At 41.4% G+C, this 18,097-nt stretch overlaps 1 long non-coding RNA gene across 1 annotated transcript; it reads right to left on the bottom strand.

The window, feature by feature from the left end:
- Window positions 1-4,017: 4,017 nt before the first annotated feature.
- Window positions 4,018-6,039, bottom strand: LOC134729864 (uncharacterized). Its single transcript, XR_010111364.1, has 2 exons — window positions 5,559-6,039; window positions 4,018-5,028 (listed from the first exon to the last, which is right to left on the bottom strand). It is a non-coding gene; the product is annotated as an uncharacterized LOC134729864 (long non-coding RNA).
- Between the last annotated feature and the right edge of the window lie 12,058 nt (window positions 6,040-18,097).

The raw sequence follows: 18,097 nt of genomic DNA, 5'->3' as shown, positions 1-18,097 counted from the left end.
TCGGCCCAGTTAGCACGCTCTATATACTACTCAATGGCCCTATACAGTATGAATGAGAGTTGTAATCAACTTTGAGACCTTCCTAATGGTAGGGACCCAAGATCATACTTGTAGCATTAAGCCCAGGTATGAGAGTCAACATCATTACAATTAACTAGGTCAGGATAAGAGAGTCCTCCCTTGCCTATAAGCTGGGTTTAGAAATGAGCCACCATTTCAACTCTGGTTGAATGTTTATATATGAACACGGGCCTAGCACCAATGTGATGTGAGTCTTTGGCCTAGACACTTCAAGCAGGAGGCAATGTGACATATCTCTGGGCCTATCAACTATTTGATGGGACCTTCCTTTTTCACCTGAGATTTCCCCACAAAAGAGATGTGTTATGTCTAGACCCAGCACCTGGGTGATGTGACTCTCCTTTATTGACTGAGCCCTGTGCATTTTGGGCATTCTGACGTATCCCTGGACCTAACTTCTGGAAGATAAGAAGATCCAGCATGGGCCCTGCCTAAAAAGTCTCTTGTGACAAATTTCTACATGAATCATCTTGGAGATTTGACTCTTCTCTCTTACCTGAGCTTTGCCCATAAGAGAGATTGTTAAGTACCTCTGCAGCAAGCACCTAAATGCTGTGGCTCTTCTTTCTTGCCTGGGTCATGCTCACAGATGAAAGGGTGGCTTATCGCTGTGTCCAGCACACCAGTTATGTGATTATGCTGCTGGATCTCTGCTCACAGGAGCCATTGTGACATATCCCTGAGCCCAGAAACTATTTAATACGACTCTCCTCAATGACCTTAACTTTGTGCATGGGATAAATTGTGACATGTCTCTGGATCCAGCACCTAGGTGATGTGACTCTCCTTTTCTACATGGGCTATGCTTACAAGAAGGAGGCTGACTTATTGCTGTGTTGCCAACTGATGTGATACCTCTGTTCTTGTCTTCGTAGTTTTTAAGAATTTAAAAAAGAGACACAAAGAAAAAAAGTACAGCATAATTTATTGGAAAAGAAAATATTTGAAAGTTAAGTGCAGAATACAGTACACCCTGAGAGAGATATTCCAGGGTGGGTTGCTCATAAGAGTGAGACAGCGTGGATTGTCGCTGGAGAAACCCCTTTATGGCAGTTTTACATTATTGTTAATAAGGAGGAGGGAAGAGGAGTTGCTAGGAAGCATGTTCTGAGTGGTATTCTGGGTGCACATGCTCAGTAGCTGTACATGCTTGTTCATATGTTGCATGTCTCGTTAGCATCTTAGATTTCCACCCAAGAGTGTATTTCTGTTTGTTTGTTTGTTTGTTTGTTTGTTTGAGACAGAGTCTCACCGTGTTTTCCAAGCTGAGGTGCAGCGGTGTGATCTCTGCTCACTGCAACCTCTGCCTCCTGAGTTCAAGCCATGCTCGTGCCTCGGCCTCCTGAGTATCTGGGATTACAGGCATGCACCACCATACCCTGCTAATTTTTGTATTTTTAATTGAGACGGGGTTTCACTATGTTGGCCAGTCTAATCTCGAGCTTCTGGTTTGAAGTGATCCATCTTCCTCAGCCTCCCAAAGTGCTGAGAGTAGAGGTATAAGCCACCGTGCCTGGCTAGGCAGTGTATTTTTTTGCTATTAAAATAAGCAAAATTTAAGTTTGAGGACAGGTAAAATCAAAATGCACATGCTCTCTAGAACAGAAAGTCCTTAATGAGGATAGCTTTGCTTGAATAAGCCCAATTACAATGCGAATGCTAAGGCTTATTGTGTTGGCTGTACAGTCACCATGGTTTCTGTATCCCGAGATCATGGTCATTTTCTGGACTATCTATTCTGCCTCAATTTCCCCCTAAGAGATTTTAGGGCAATCATCTTATTGGAGGTTGAGGGGTTAAGCCACTTTTTCTGGAGCTGTTTCCTGCTGAGACGGGTGTTACTTCTGCCTAGCCTGGGCCTTAAAGTTTCTTCCTGTGTGATCTAACTGGGTGTAAACAACATCATTCACGGAGCCAGTGGGCAAGATGCTGGCAGCCAAAGGTTGAAAGCCTTGCCAACCATCATGCAAACATGGAGCTGCTGCAAGCAAGAGAGCAAGAAATCAGTTAACATTTTAAACAAAATTGGAATAAAAGTAAAAGCTGAAAGTATAATAATGTCTGGTACTATTAAAGAGAGCAAGGCAGGCAATGGACATTGCTTGCATGTTCCCATGGAAGTTCCTAGAGATTCAATTTTGTCTGCCTGGGTGATGATATTATTAATATTGTCTTGGACTAAACCAGACTGATTGATCTCAAAAAATAGCATTCTTCTTTTAGATATAAACATGTTCCTCTTTGCCTGGCTAGGAGAAGATCCCAGGCTCTTTGGTTTTGTTGGACTACAGTGGCCATAGAGTTCAGATGTTGTTGAAGTCTATTGAGGCCCTCTGCTGCTCGTTGGGGATACATTGAGATTTTCTGAGATAGTTTGTACTGGATTCCCAAGGATCCACCTTATGGTGACATTTGTGCTGCAAAAGTATTCTGCATTAAAATGGTGAAAGCAGCAAAAGTTTTAAGTCTTTACTATTTTTTGCCAATAAGAAAAAGTTTTGTGCAGCTATGTGGTCAGCAGTCATTGGGTCCATTTATGGATGGTGAAGTTGAATTGTGGTCAAAGTTAGAGCCTAGAAGGCTTCAGTAAATGCGCTGAAGTTCTCTGAGAGCCATCAGAGCTGTTGCTTACATTGGATTAGATCATTTATTGAGAAGAGAACAAACACTCTGATGGTCCTCTCTCCATTTGGTACTTTCTGTAAGGGAATCAAATTATCTGGTCCTGCATGGTGTGAAGCTCCACTGTGAGTAACTACAGATGGGCTGGTCTATATTGTACCTGGCAAAGGCCGAAAGAGGAGCATAAGGAGGAGATGAAACAAGCTTAGATTCTACAGAAGACTGATAGTGTGGGGACGCTGGGGATTCTAAAGGAGGTGTAGGCCTCTGAGGGCCCCTATCTGGAGCTGGTATTGGGCTGTGGTGTCTGGGGTCCCTTACCCTTAAAACAGATGATCTTCTAATGGTTCTGAGGGGCTTTGTGGCTTACTAGGCTTTAGCCCACAGGTGCTGCGTAGAGCTGGGTTTTGTTGTCAGCCCAGAAAGGCTTGCAGATGGGATACTTCAGACCATTTTCCCTGATTTCTACAGAAAAGATCTAGCTGTAGAATGGTGTTAACGTTCACAGTCTCATTCTCCAGCCATGTTTCGTGAACTAATCTCTATGCAGGCTAAATAGTGTTACAAAAGAAGATAATTTTTTTTATTCATCTAGCCAAAAGCTGTTTCAATTTTTAAATATACATCCCAGGTGTGTTTCAGTGTCAATAGAGGAAGTGACTCCCATGGTGCTGAGAGAATCCTGCAACGAGAGAACATGTACTAAAGTCCAGGAGACTATGGGCATCCCCATGGGCCAAGTGGAAGCACCAAGGTGTCCAGTGCATCCCCTCGAAACCCCATTAACTGAAGCTCTAGGAGGTCATAGGCATTTGCCATACACCGTCCTATCTCACCAGCGGTGGACATCTCCAGCCCTGCCGAGATGACCCCCACTGCTCGCTAGGGAGCAGATGTCTGGCTGACAAGCCTTTCCCTAATTCACTGGCTTGCCATTTATGATGCCCAATTATAACACTTGCAATGCTCAGATTTAAACCCTACGACTGGGCATCTACATGACTGTGCATCTTTTGTTCAGCAAAGAAAGACTGTTGAAGAACAATTTCAAGGAGCTGGGAAATCCATAAAGCCTGAAGGGACAGGGTTTCCCCAGAACGTTAGTGAAACAGCGCTGGAACAACCAGCGATAGTTACCCAGGTAGTCTGGAAGTGCCATAGTATTCACTGCAAGTAAAATGAAAGTGAAATTAATGAAGCGGACAGACATCTCTCCGGGCCATGGCACAAGAAATGTTGATGGCTGATGTAATACCTTGGTTCTTATTTTCTTAGTTTAAAAGAATTTAAACAAGAAACACGCAGCAAAAGAAGTACCGCATAGAGTAATTTATTGCACACACACACACAAAAGAATACTTTGAAAATTAAGTGCAGAATAGACGGTACATTCTGAGAAAGAGATTCCAGGGCAGCCTGCTCATAAGAGTGAGACAGCATTAATTGTTACTGAAGAAACCCTCCTTCTGGGACTTTTACGTGATTATTCATAAGAAGGTGGAAAGAAGTGTTATAGGAAGCAGGTTTTGAGTCGTTTTCTGGGTGCACATGTGCAGTAGCTGTACATATTTGTGCATACATTGCATGTCTCATTAGCATATTAAGTCTCCACCCAGGAATGTGTTTTTACTATTAAAATGAGCAAAAGTTCAGTTTGAGGATAGATAAAATCAAAATGCACATGCTGTCTAGAAGTAAAAGTCCCTAATGAAGATAGCGGGTTTCAAAGGACCCCAAGTGCTCCACATCTTAAATGTCGCTCCAACAAACCTGGAACACTATCTGTTCCTGAGAGATCAGGTCCCATCTGTGTTTCTGAGACACTGGCAAGTCAGGCGTGACTTGAGATGAGACTGATGAGTTCAAGCGTAAAATGCCTAAATAATCAGCAGCTTCAGCTTGCATTTTGGAGCTTGTCCGCTTAAATGGGTGGATGAAAATGGCTCACAAGTCTCACTCCTCGGAAATGGGGTCTTCTCCTTTGCTCTTAGCAGATTTTGTGCCACCCAATAATTAACCTTCCTGATGCCTTGACTTTCACATTCGTGAAAAAGGCGCCATTGAGAGTGACATTTCCAGGGAGGCACAGACGTTGTCACCCCCTGCAGAGTTCTGAAGCTGTTCATAAGCAGGCCACGTGGAAGATTTCTCTCAAAAGCTGTTGAGCATGAGCTCTGGCTAGAGTAAAAAGAGGGCTGCGGCACAATGGACAGTGTCTCAGACACCAGGACAGTTTCCACAGAAGTTTAGGAAAGAAGGCAGCGCCCTGGGCTGCAGAAGGCGCAATGCTCTGGAAAGAACCCTGGGTACAGCTGAAAGAAGAACCTGAGAAGGATAGGGCCAATCGGTTGAGGACAACCCGCCTGATTTGGGCAAAGGTAAGGTGTCTACGTAGGGTAATACCCTTCTCAATGCTCAGCGCAGACCTGTCCTCCAGGTCCACCTCTGTACTCATTCTCCTTGGCAAAGAGTCGGCATAGCATAAGAACTCAGCAGTGCTTTGCACACCGGGAAGTCCACACCCACACCGCTCTCTCCCTCCCTCCAGGGCTATGCACCCCGGTTCTTGGTACATGCTGGGATTATATTTCTGAAGCCTACCGACAAACAGGCTGAGAGCAGTTAACAGACTACAGCTCCCAGCATATTAGGTGGGGCGTGTAGCACTCTGCCCCTTCTTCCAGAACTGTGCCTCGCCCCGGAGACTGGCGCATGCTGGGATTCTAGTCCTGTAGCCCTTTGACCAAAGGGTTGGGAGTGTTTATGAAAATACATCTCCCAGCAAGCCTAAGGACACGCATACCGCCCCGCCTCTTTCTCCACTGACGGGCCGTGTCCCTGACCCCAGTGCATACCTGGTATGGTAGTCCTGCAGCCCTGTGATGAAAGTTCGGGAAGTCTTTATGAAACTACATCTCCTAGCAAGCAGAAGGAGGTGTCCACAGCCTAGCCTTTTCCTCCAGTAATGCGCACTGTCCCTGAGCCGGGCGCATGCTGGGATTGTAGTCCTGCAGGCCAGTGATGAAAGTTCTGGGAGTGTTTATGAGACCGCATCTTCCACCAAGCCTAGAGAGGCGCGCACAACCCTGCCTCTTCCTCCAGTGACGCACACTTTCCCTGAGCCCGGTCCATGCTAGGATTGTAGCGCTGCAGTCCTGTGACCAAAGGGCTGGGAGTGTTTATGAGACTGCATCTCCCAGCAAGACCAGCCAGGCGTGCAGAGCCTAGCCCCTTGCTCCACTGATTAGCGCACTCTCCCTGAGCCCGTTGCATGCTGGGATTGTAGTGCTGCAGCCCAGTGACAAAAGGGCTGGGAGTGTTTATGAGAATACATCTCCCAAAAAGCATAGCGAGAACAGCACAGGTCCACCTGTTCTTACAGTGACGCGCGCTGTCCCTGAGCAGGGTGCATGCTGGGATTGTAGTCCTGAAGCCCTGTGACCAAAGGGCTGGGAGAAATAATGAGACAACATCTCCCAGAAAGCCCAGCAAGGCGCTCACACGCCTTTCTCTTCCTCTAGTGACGCGGACTTCCCCGGCGCCCCGTGCATACTGGAATTGTACCCCTACAGAGATGTGATGAAAGGGCTGGGAGTGTTTATGAGACTACCTCTCCCAGCAAGCCCAGCGAGGCGCACACAGACCTGCCTCTTCCTCCAGTGACTAGTGCACTCTCCTTGAGCCAGAGGTATGCTGAAATTGTAGTGCTGCAGCCCTGTGACTAAAGAACTGGGGTAGTTATGAGACTGCATCTCCCAGCAAGCCCAGCGAGGCACGCACAGCTCCAAGTCTTCCTCCAGTGACACACACTGTCCCTGAACCCGCTGCATGCTGGGATTGTAGTCCTGCAGCCCTGTGACGAAAGGGCCAAGAGTGTTTTTGAGACTACATTTCCCAGAAGACCTAGGGAGAGGCACAAAGCCCCGCATCTTTTCCCCGTGACGCATACAGTTTTTGATCCCGATGCATCCTGGGATTGTAGTCCTGCAGCCCTGTGACAAAAGGTCTGAGAGTCTTTATGAAACAACATCTCCCAGCAAACGCAGCGAGGTGTGCACAACCTTCTCCTTGTTTTCCAGTGACGCGGGCTGTCCGTGAGCCCCATGCATGCTGGGATTGTAGTCTTATAGCACTGTGACCAAAGGGCAGGGAGAGGCCATGAGACTACATCTCCCAGGAAGCCCAGCAAGGCGCACACTGCCCTGCCTCTTTCTCCTTAGACTAGCGCGCCGTCACTGACCTGGGTGCATGCTAGGATTGTAGTCCTGCAGCCCTATGACCAAAGGGATGGGAGTGTTTATGAGAATACATCTCCCAGTACGCCCAGGAGGTGCACACAGATCTGCCGCTTCCTGCAGTGACTAGCGCACTGTCCCTGAGCTGGGTGCATGTTGGGATTGCAGTCCTGGATCTCTGTGACCAAAGGGCTGGGAGGGTTAATGAGACTACATCTCCCAAAAAAGCACAGAGAGAAGCGCAAAGCCCTCCCTCTTCCTCCAGTGACACGCGCTGTCCCCGAGCCCCGTGCATGCTGGGGCTGGAAGTGTAGTCCTTCAGCCCTGTGATGCAAGCGCTGGAAGGGCTTATGAGAATACAACTCCCAGCAAGCCCGGCGAGTAGCACACAACGCCGCTTCTTCCTTCAGTGACGCACAATTTCCGTGAGCCCGGTGCTGGCTGGGATTGTAGTCTTCCGCCTCTTCCTCCAGTGACAGGCACTGTCTCTTAGCCAGGTGCATGCTGGGATTGTAGTCCTGCAGCCCTGTGACCAAAGGGTTGGGCATGCTTATGAGAATACATATCCCAGCAAGCCCAGCGAGGCGTGCACAGTCCCGCCTCATCCTCCAGTTATGCACACTATCCTTGATCTTGGTGCATACTGGGATTGTAGTCCTGCTGCCCTGTAATGAAAAGTCTCGGTGTCTTTATGAAACTACATCTCCCAGGAAGCCAAAGGAGGCGCACAAAGCTTTGTCTCTTCGCCCAGGCACATGCGCTATCCCTGATCCCGGTGCATGATGGGAATGTAGTCCTGCAGCCCTGTGACCAAAGGGTAGGGAGTTTTTCTGAGACTGCATCTCTCAGCAAGAAGAGCAAGGCCTGCACAGCCCCGCCTTTTCCTCCAGTGAGGCGCACTGTTCATTAAGGAGTGTTCATGAGATTACATTTTCCATCAAGCCCAGCGAGTCACGCACAGCTCTACCTCTTCCTCTGCTGGCGCGCACTGCCCCTGATTCCGGTGTATGCTGGAATTGTGGTGCTGCAGCCCTGTGACCAAAGGGCTGGGAGTCTTTGTAAGACTACATCTCCCAGCAAGCGCAAGAGGTGCCCACAGCCGCGCACCACCCTCCCCGCCCCACTCTTCTTTCAGTGACCGCGCACTGTCCTGTGAACCTGGTGCATGCTGGAATTCTCATGTTGCGGAATTCAGGAGGATGAGAGAGACCTCGGGTTGAAACAGGAGAATTTTTATTGAGTGCACTCAGTGTCAGGCCTCTCAGCCTAAGCTAAGCCATCGTATCTTCTGTGACCTGCATGTACACATCCAGATGGCCGGTTCTTGCTTTAACTGATGACATTCCACCACAAAAGAAGTGGAAATGGCCTGTTCCTGACTTAATTGATGACACTGTCTTGTGAAATTCCTTCTCCTGGCTCATCCTGGCTCAAAAGCTCCCCCGCTGAGTACCTTGTGAGCCCCACTCCTGCCCGCCAGAGAACAACCCCCCTTTTTCCTTTACTTACCCAAATCCTATAAAACGGCCCCATCCCTATCTACCTTTGCTGACTCTCTTTTCAGACTCAGCCCGCCTGCACCCAGGTGATTAAATAAGCTTTTATTGTTCACACAAAGCTTGTTTGGTGGTCTCTCCATACGGATGCGCGTGAAACTCAGGACCAGCTAACTCACGTCAAAAAGACTGGGCCCGGAAAAAAGACAGAACCTGACTTTTAGACACACTTCACAAAAGGGGGTGGGCCAGCTTGAAGCAAGCTTACAGTGGCGTGAAGGCAGGAATACAGAGGCAGGACACAGACAAGATTGCACAAGACCATTGCCAAGCAACCCACATGTCCATTTTCTAGGTTTCCCTCGGCAGGGGCTTATGCTATAACCCTCACTATGGTGCCTAAGCAGCTATAGTTCAGCCTACTCAGGCTTCTCATGACTTTTCATTGTACTTCTTCGATAAAACAGAATGCTTGAAGTCACTAGTTACAGAGAACAAGAATCTATAAACTCATTTCGTAAAACAAAGGAAATTTGTTTTTCTTTTCCCTATGTTGGGGGAGTGTTGGGAGAGCCTCCAGAGCACATAAGATAATATTATCAAGACTTTTCCTGGGTCTGCGCTGTGCCTGTTGATGCCTCTGGGACAAGTCAGCCTAATACAAGAAAATGTATTCCTCTTGCTTTTTAATTTTATTTTTCTTTAATTTCCCTCCTCAGTCCCACAGCCCTGTCACCAAAAGACTGGGAGTGTACAGTTACACATCTTGTCACTTGTCATGAGACTGTTTTCCTTTACCCCCATGAACGTACTTACAATAGCTTCTTTCAAATCTTATCTACTGATTGCAGCATCCTGCACATCTTGGTAATAGGTTCTATTGTCTGCTTTTTATCTTGTAAATAGATTACATTTTCATGCTTCTTCACGCATCTCATGAATTTTTAAATTGTGTAAATAGGAACTACAGGGACTCTGGATTCTGTTGTATTTCTTTGAAAATTATTATTTTAAGAGGGAGTTAATTTGAATAGATTCAAACCCCAATCCTTATCTCTTCTACAGTGACATAGATAAAATCTTCATTCAGTCTTTAAACAGTGCGCGTCTCTATATGGCAAAATGTAGTATTTTATTAAGCTTTATTATAGTTATCTGTGAAACAGTTATTCAACGAACTAGTCTGCTTCATTATTACTGGAAGCCAGAACCTCAGTTGTGTTCACTTTCTGGATTTTATATAAGTGAAATTATATAATATGTATACTTTTACATCTACTTTCCTTATTGCAACTTTATGATATTAATTCATGTTATTTCAGATAGCTATAGTTTATTTAAAATTTTTTTTTTATATTTTGGCAAAGTATACATAAAATTAACCATTTTAGCTATTTTAAGTGTGCAGCTCAGAAAAATTAACTACATTCACGTTGTTTTCCAACTATTATTCCCATTCATAGGGACCTTCTTTCAACTTCCAAAACCAAAATTCAATACACATTAAATAAAAGCTCCCTGTTACTCCCCCTCCAGCTCCTAGGAACCACTCTTCCACGTGGGTTTCCAGAATTTAACTACTCTCAGTATCTCATAAGTGTAATGATACAGTATTTGTCCTTTTATGACTGGCTCATGTCACTTTGCACAATGTCCTTAAGGTTCATGTGTGACGTACCATGTGTCAGAATTTCCTTATTTTACATAACTGAATAATATCCCACTGTATGTATGAATCACATTTTATCTATTTATTCATTGATCATAATTCAAACGACACGGGTAATTCAAAAACCTTTTGGGTGATGTGAGTAATGCTGCTATGAGCCTAGGTGTATGTGTACTATTTTGTGTCTTTGCTTTCACATATTTTGCTACATACCCAGATGTGAAATTGCGGAATCGTATGGTGATTTTGTGTGTAAATTATTTGGTTACTATGCTGTTGTTTTATAGCAGCTGCAGCATTTTACATTTCCACCAACAGCGTACAAGTGTTCTAATTGCTCCACTTCCCCACCAACACTTGTGATTTTCTGTTTTGTTTTTTTCTTTTGGTAGTAGTTATGCTGATGCGTATTAAGTGATATGTCATTTGGGGTTAGCTTTTCATTTTACTAATGATTAGTTTTGTTGAGTACATTTTCATGGACTTATTAGCCACTTCACATAATTTTTAGAGAAATGTCTGTTTAAGTATGTATTTTGCCCATATTTTAAACAAGTAGTTTGTTTTATTATTGCTGAATTGTTCTTTGTATATTCTGGATACAGTCCTATTTATCTATTTTTCTTTTGTTTCTTGAGTTTTTGGTGTCCTGTTAAAAAAAAATCACTGCCAAATCCAGTGTTATGACATGTTTTACCTACATTTTATACTAAGAATTTTGTAGTTTTAGCTCTTACATTTAGGTCTTTGATCCAGTTGGTTAATTTTTTTTTATAGTAGAAGTTAAGGGCCCAGCTTCACTCTTTTACATGTGGGCTCTCAATTTCCCCAGCACTGATTTTTGAAAGGCAGTTCATTTCCCATAAAAATCATTTGACCATATATATGAGGGTTTATTTATATTGGCTTTCTGTATTACTCCATTAGTCTCTTTGTAGCATGCTATTTGGGAATTTTGTAGTAAGTTTTGAAATCATTAAGTGTGACTTCCCTAACTGTGGTATTTTTCAAAATTATTTTTGCAATTTAAGGATCTTTGAGATTCCCCATAAACTTAAAAATTGATTTTTTTATATCTACACGAAAGTAATTGGCATTTTACTTCTTGGTTACTTCCTAAGTACTTTCTTCTTTTGATGCTATTGTAAATTGAATTGTTTTCAGAGTTTTGTTCTCAGATTATTCATATTACTACAAAAATACAGTTTGTTTTTCTATGTTGATTTTGTATGCTACTACTCAGCTGAATTTATTAGTTGTAATATTTTTTTCCTGTGGAACCTTAAAGATTTTCTACATATAAGAATATATTTTCTGTACCAACTTTGATGCAGTTTATTTCACTGTCTTTTTAAATTTCTCTGAATGAAACTTCTAATATAGTGTTGAATAAAAGTGGCTGGCAAGAGCAGACATTCAGTCTGTCTTCTGAGCTTAGAGGAAAGAATTGTGATCTTTTTCTCTAGAATATGTTGTTTGCTATGGGTTTTTATATGTGAATTTTACAATGATGGTTTCCTTTTATCCCTAATTTATTGTTTTTATTATAAAATATTTTGAATTTTGTAAAATACATTATCTGTATTAATGAGAGAATATTTTTAAAAATGTTGTTAATGTGGCATATGCATTGATTAATTTTCATATGCTTAAACATTTGTTAAGAAAGGCTAGCTAAGTGAACCAGTGAGAGTGGAAAAAGAATAAAGAAATCTATACTGGTTGTGATCAATTATTTGTAAACACCACTGCACTGAAACCAGCCATATGCTAAAACTTCCTTACATTCCAATAATAAATTCCCCTTGGTCGTGGGTTGTAATCTTGCTAGTATGCTGCTGAATGTAGTTAGCTAGGATGTTGCTGAGTAGTTTTGCATCTGTGTTCATAAGGGATATTTGTCAATGGGTTTTTGTAGTCTCTTTGTCAAGCTTTGGTGTGAGCTAATGCTGGCATCATGGAATAAGTTTGGAACTGCTCTCTTCGGGCTTTTGGTAGACTTTGGAAAGGATTTTTGTTCTATAAATGCTTGATCTAAATCACTAGTGAAGCCAGAAAAACAAGGGCTTTTCTTCGAGAAGAGATTTTTAATTACTGATTCCATTTCCTTAGTAGTTTTGTATCTATTCAGATTTTGTATTTATTTGTAATCAAGTCATGTATACGTAGGAATCTGCCCACTTTATCTAGGTTTTCCAATTTATCATCCTATCATAGCTCGCAGTACATTTTTTAAAACATTTTATTTCTTTGAATTGGTAGTAATGTCCCACTTTCATTTCTCATTTTAGTATGTGAATATGCTGTTAATTATTTTTGTGTGTAGCTGAAAGTTTGCCAATTGTTAATTTTTTGAAGAACTGAGAATGAACTTCTGTTTTTTTTTTGGAATGCTGTTGTTCGTATAACCTGTATTGCATTTATCTCTGCTAAAATCTTTAATATTTTCTTCCTTCTCTTTGCTTTGCATCTAATTTGGTCTTATTTTTCTAATTTGCTAGGTGATAAAGTTATTATTTATTTAAAATCTTTGTTCTTTTAAAATTTATTTTAGCTGCAAACTTTTCATCTTCGCACTGTTTTTGCTGTTTCCCATAACTTTTGATATGTTTTGTTTTCATTTTTCTTCCTCTGTAAGTATGTTTCTACTTCCTCTGTGATTTCTTCCTTTCCTTATTGGTTGTTTAAGGGTATGTTGTTTAATTTATACAATTTTGTAAACTTTCTAGCGTTTCTTCTGTTACTGATTTAATTTGAGATCTACTATACAGCCCATCCTGGAGAATTCCCCATGTGCATTTGAGAAGAGTGTGTAGTCTCTTTTGTCGGATGGAGTATATTGTATCTGTCTGTTAGATCAATTTGGTTCATTGAGTTAGTCAAGTCCTCTATTTCCTAATTTATCATCTATCTCATTTTTCTATTCATTACTCAGAGTGGAATATTAACATCTTCAACTATTATTTTAGAACTGTCTATTTGTCCCTTTAATTCTGTCAACTTATGCTTTTCATATCTAAATGTTTAATTATTATATATGGGTTTAAACTATTTCTATCTTCCCTCCAAATGGATATTCTATGACTATATGATGTCTTATTGTCTCTTGAAAGTTTTTAAGTCTATTTTGGCTGCTATTAATATAGTCATCTGCAGTCTCTTTTTCATACTATTGGCATAAAATAATTATTTTCCTCCTTTTTTTAAACCCTCAAGTCCTGTGGAAAGCTAACAGCAGCATTACTTAATTTAAAAAGCAGATAAATCTTAAATCAATAGCTTAATGTTTGTAAAAGCATTTAAATGGAAATGAACTACACAGTCCACCAGGAACAAAGGATATCAGTTGGGTCTAAGAATAATCATGCCAAAAAGCTCTAGGAGGAAAAGCTGCTGGGAATTGGGACTGTGGTAATGGTCTTCGGGGTCAAGAAGGAAATGGGGAAATGGCGATGCTCAGGGTCAGGCACATGCTTAGCAAAAGACCCAGAAAACCCTAAGCTCTCACCTCTGTATTTTAAACTCTGCACAAGTAGAAAGTAGAAGCTAAAGGAGAGTTGTAACTTTATGCTGATTGGTAAAGGCATGCTCCAACACACATACATAGATCCCAGGTGAAAAAATCAGATATTTATTTTTAGTGAGGATTAAAAAATCTGGAGTCTTACTATCCAATCAAGGTTGAGTAAAAATATTTGGGGAGATTTGCATTGATCAATTCATCCTGAGGTCAAGAAAATCTTGATTTTGACATTTGGAGCCTCCAGTAAAGGACTAGACTCCACCTAGAAGTGTTCTTTGGCCTTTTGGACTCAGTGACACACTACTGGTTACACTGATTTGAAAGTCAGCTAAGAGCTTGCTGCAGAACTCCTGCCAAACTCAGTTTCACCCATAGAGGGCTACAGCATCCCTAGCTGGTAGAAATTTTGTGCCTCCTTCTATCCTCTGAAGCAAAGCTGCTGTCTCTGTGGGGCCCCCAATTTACTGAGCATTTCCTATATGACTGGTCCTGGTTCATAGATGAGTCAGGGAAGGTGAAACCTCATGATGTCCACTGGGCCACTGTGGCTGTTTAATCTGTGCCAGCCATACAGAACCTGACATGAGTGGTTGCTCCTCTCAAAGGTCAGAACTCAGGGTTTGGGGTAATTGCACATATTCTATCTGTTTGGTTGTCTACAATGGAAACTGTAGACTGTCTGAATGTCTTTTGGGCTGCAAACCAGAAACAATCTCAGATGCTGATCTAACTGGATCACTCATCGAGAAATCCATGGTAAGGGTTTGTTTTCTAGAGAGTGACCACAATCAAGCTGCAGATTGAGCCTAAATCCGTGTCTAATGCAGAGTCTAATACTGCAAGCCAGACTTGGGGTTGCTGGTGAAAGCTGACCTGTTTGTCTCATGGTTTAAGAATTCCTACACCATACCTAGCAGAATAACCAGAAGTGGACTTTTGGCCCACTTCTTGAGATATCAGTCACCACTCGCGACATCTTCAGCATAACAGTAAGCCGACTCCAGCCACACCATGTGTCCCTTGAAGCTAATCTGTGCCATCTTTTAGGCTTTTGAGCCCAATTGAGCGCTGACTTTGTGGCATTTTTCACCACATGTACTAAAATGAGCCAACTCTATGATGTTCTCTTCTTTTCCACACATGTTGGTTAGATAATTTGTTGATTAGATATGGTTTATTATCTCTTCCTGATTGCCTCCAAGATGAGGATGAAATGGTTGGGGGATCTAGGAATCTATTTCACAAAGTTGGAATTTCATGCTAATAATTCCTGGGTGAAATGTGACTTTCTTTCCGATAACTGCAATTCCAGGCAAGCCTGGCTTTTGTATCCTCTTAGTTGCATCCCAGCCTAGTAGCAGTTATGGGACTCCAACTTAGTTCTAGTTAAGTTTTATGTAAATATTCTTGTCTCTATTTTACCTGGCTCTACTAGATAAAATGTCTAGAAAAAAGTAGAGGGTGACTAGAATAAAAGTGAGATTATAGGTACCGGAATGAGATACACTGATTCTGTGGAAGTAGTGGGAGAACAACAACCTGTAACCTGGGGAATGAACAACACAGACCTCGGAAGCTACGGGAAATGGTGGGACATTAACAACTTTTTTCCTTTCTGAATAACCCCTGGTGCAGCCCACAAAAAGGTCTGGAAGTACTATTCGTTAGATCAGACGGTAAGGCAGAGGCTGCGGATTCATCTCCTTTCGGTCTCCACATTACCCTTAAGAATCCTTTGAGACTATTCTATCTCTCTGCGATGTAGGCTTGGAACTCTAGCGGGCAGTGTGCACTCTCAGTGCCCCTGGTTCAAGGCCACAGTTTTTCAGATGATGGACAACCATTGCTTTTTCCTGAAGAGACTTAGCACCCTGTGGCTGAGCTTAAGTGGGACTCTAGACAGCATTGATTGCATTTTCTTCTTCCTCTATGAACTGGGATTTCTCCTTCTGTTTTTCTACCACGTAGAGATGAATCTGTATTTGTCAATATTTAAGTAAGTCAGAGACATAAATCAGGTAAGGAACCCTAGACACTGCTTCTAGCCTAGCTGGACTCTTGCCTATTTCCCTTCTCACTTTATGAGATCAATTATATTGGCACAGGGAGATACCCTTAGATAGTGTGTCTCAGGAGCAATTAGAGAAGCATACTTCTAGAGAATCTGGTAGGACAGGTCAGGAGGGCCAACGAGGATCAAAGTTTCTGTTCAAATTTTGAGCCTAGCTGTGTGTGGCCGACGAATCCAGGAAAGATCCCAGATCCCTGGAAGGGATTGTTAAGAGAGGATCCATTACATTAGAACCCTAGGGTGGGTGTTCATCCGTCACCTTCTGAGTCGGATTATTAGGGTTAAGACTGTGGTAGGGCTGCAGAGAAATTCTATCCTGAGAAAGCCTCTGATCGAGTGCAACATAGGTGGCTCCAGCACAGGGAGATGTCTTCTATTTGAGGAACATTATACTTGTGTGGATGTGTCTGTGCCCTTCCTCAGCAGAGCCCCACTGACTGGATGATTGTTTGAGAATTACGTGTAAAGAGCCCTATATTATTTTGAATTTAGTAAATATCGGAACAGAAAAAAACAATATTATCTACTTTCAAATTGAATAACAGCATGAGCAACTTTCAGGAAAATGTCACAGGATGAAACTCCGGGGCCTTGCTCATCCCCTGAAACCTTGAACATCGTGATGCAAACTGTAGGGTTAACCTTATCAACACTTAATTTTTTGCCATATAGATTTATCTTTATAAACAATATTTTCATTGGACCTTTATTTTGATATATGCCATGAAGAATAAATCATTTATTTCCTTTGTGATAAGAACGTCACATTTTTACACCTCATGTATAAATGATGCCATCCCCCATGTAGTTTTTATTGCTATAGCCTGAATGTTTATGTCCTCTTTCAAATTCATATGTGTATAATTTTAGGTGTGAGGCCTTTGGGAAAGTGTTGAAGCCAAGAGTTCTTCATCTTCATGAATGGAATCAGTGCTCTTTCAAAGGAAGTTGAAGGGAATGCCCTTATCCAGTCTGCAAGATGGTACCATCTATGGGGAACAGGGCTCTCACCATATACTAAATTTGCTGCTGCCTTGATCTTCCACTTTCCAGCCTCCATAACTGTGAAAAATACATTTCTGTTATTTATCCTTTACCCAGTCCAAGGTATTTTGTTATAGCAGCCAGGATGCACTATGACACTTTCTTAGGCACTTTGGTTTATTTCTGAATTTTTAGTTTCAGTGATCTATGAGATTTTTAATCAATCAAGATTTTTCACAGGGCTTGCCAGTGTTTTTTTTTTTAAGAATTTTCTTGTCTATTCTTATTTGTGTTTTCATCTATCTAATATTTTATAGTAACGTCTACTTGCAATATTAAATGGTATCAGTATAGGAACAAAATTGAATTTATAAATAACTTTAAGGACAATTGATGTTGATAATATTGAGTTTTTCTGCCTAAGAATATGATACAAATTGTCTATTTGCTTATGTGTACATTCATATATTTCATAAACTTTCCATGTTTTTTCCATATTATGTACATATTTTTCTAATATTTATTCCTAGTTTATTTTATTCTGCTAAAAAGTAATTTGAGACACAATGAATTTGCAAAGTGTTTATTTGAGTAAGAGCAATTGATAAATTATAAAATATCAGACAGAAAGATATTGAGTGCTTATTGACAGTGTAAGAAGCAAGTATTTATTTGAAAAATGTAGAAACAAAGAAAACATTTGATTGGTGGTAGCACAAATTTTTTTTTTTTTTTTATTGTTTTTTGTTTGTCTGTTTACCTTGTTGGACACTTTCTATTTATATAAGGTTGTTGGCTACTCCTGATTGGTTGAGCTTCATTTCTCTTTTTTAAATAGGCAGCTACAAGAAATAATTTAAGTTTTGCTTGTATTTGCAAATCAAGCAAGGTTGAAATGACTTATGAGACCTAACTAATTTTGTCTGCTCAGAGATTATTGAGATGTGATCTCCATTTTAATTTACTTTAACAAATTTTCAGTACTTTTACTTTCCATCCAAACTGTAACTTATAAATTATTATTGTTGTACATATGTAGACCCATGTTGTGTATGCTTTGAAGACCTGTCCTGCATTCAAATTCATTTGTATTATGTTATTATTGAATTTGCCCCATTTATTGGAATTATAAACTTCAATCCCCCAACTGCAAGAGGTATGAGTTCTGAGGAGATAAGAGTAAAGATGAATCAGAAGTGAAAACAGTTCTCCAACCCGCACATGCAGTAAAAACAAATTTCACATGAATACAATGAGTAATTATCTAAAATTTAAAATACCCTGAAAACATTAATGTTTATTTCATTACTATGTAATATGGAAATTACAAGACAAAAAAAACCCAAAGACTTACTGTTTAAATATAAATGAAGCTTTTTATATGATGAAGTGCTCCATAATTTAAATGTAAAATGC

This window comes from Pan paniscus, chromosome Y, assembly GCF_029289425.2.
Source record: "Pan paniscus chromosome Y, NHGRI_mPanPan1-v2.0_pri, whole genome shotgun sequence".
NCBI classification, from domain to species: Eukaryota; Metazoa; Chordata; class Mammalia; order Primates; family Hominidae; genus Pan; species Pan paniscus.
The sequence above is the reverse complement of the archived record's forward strand: the minus strand, read 5'-3'. Positions and strand labels throughout refer to the sequence as shown.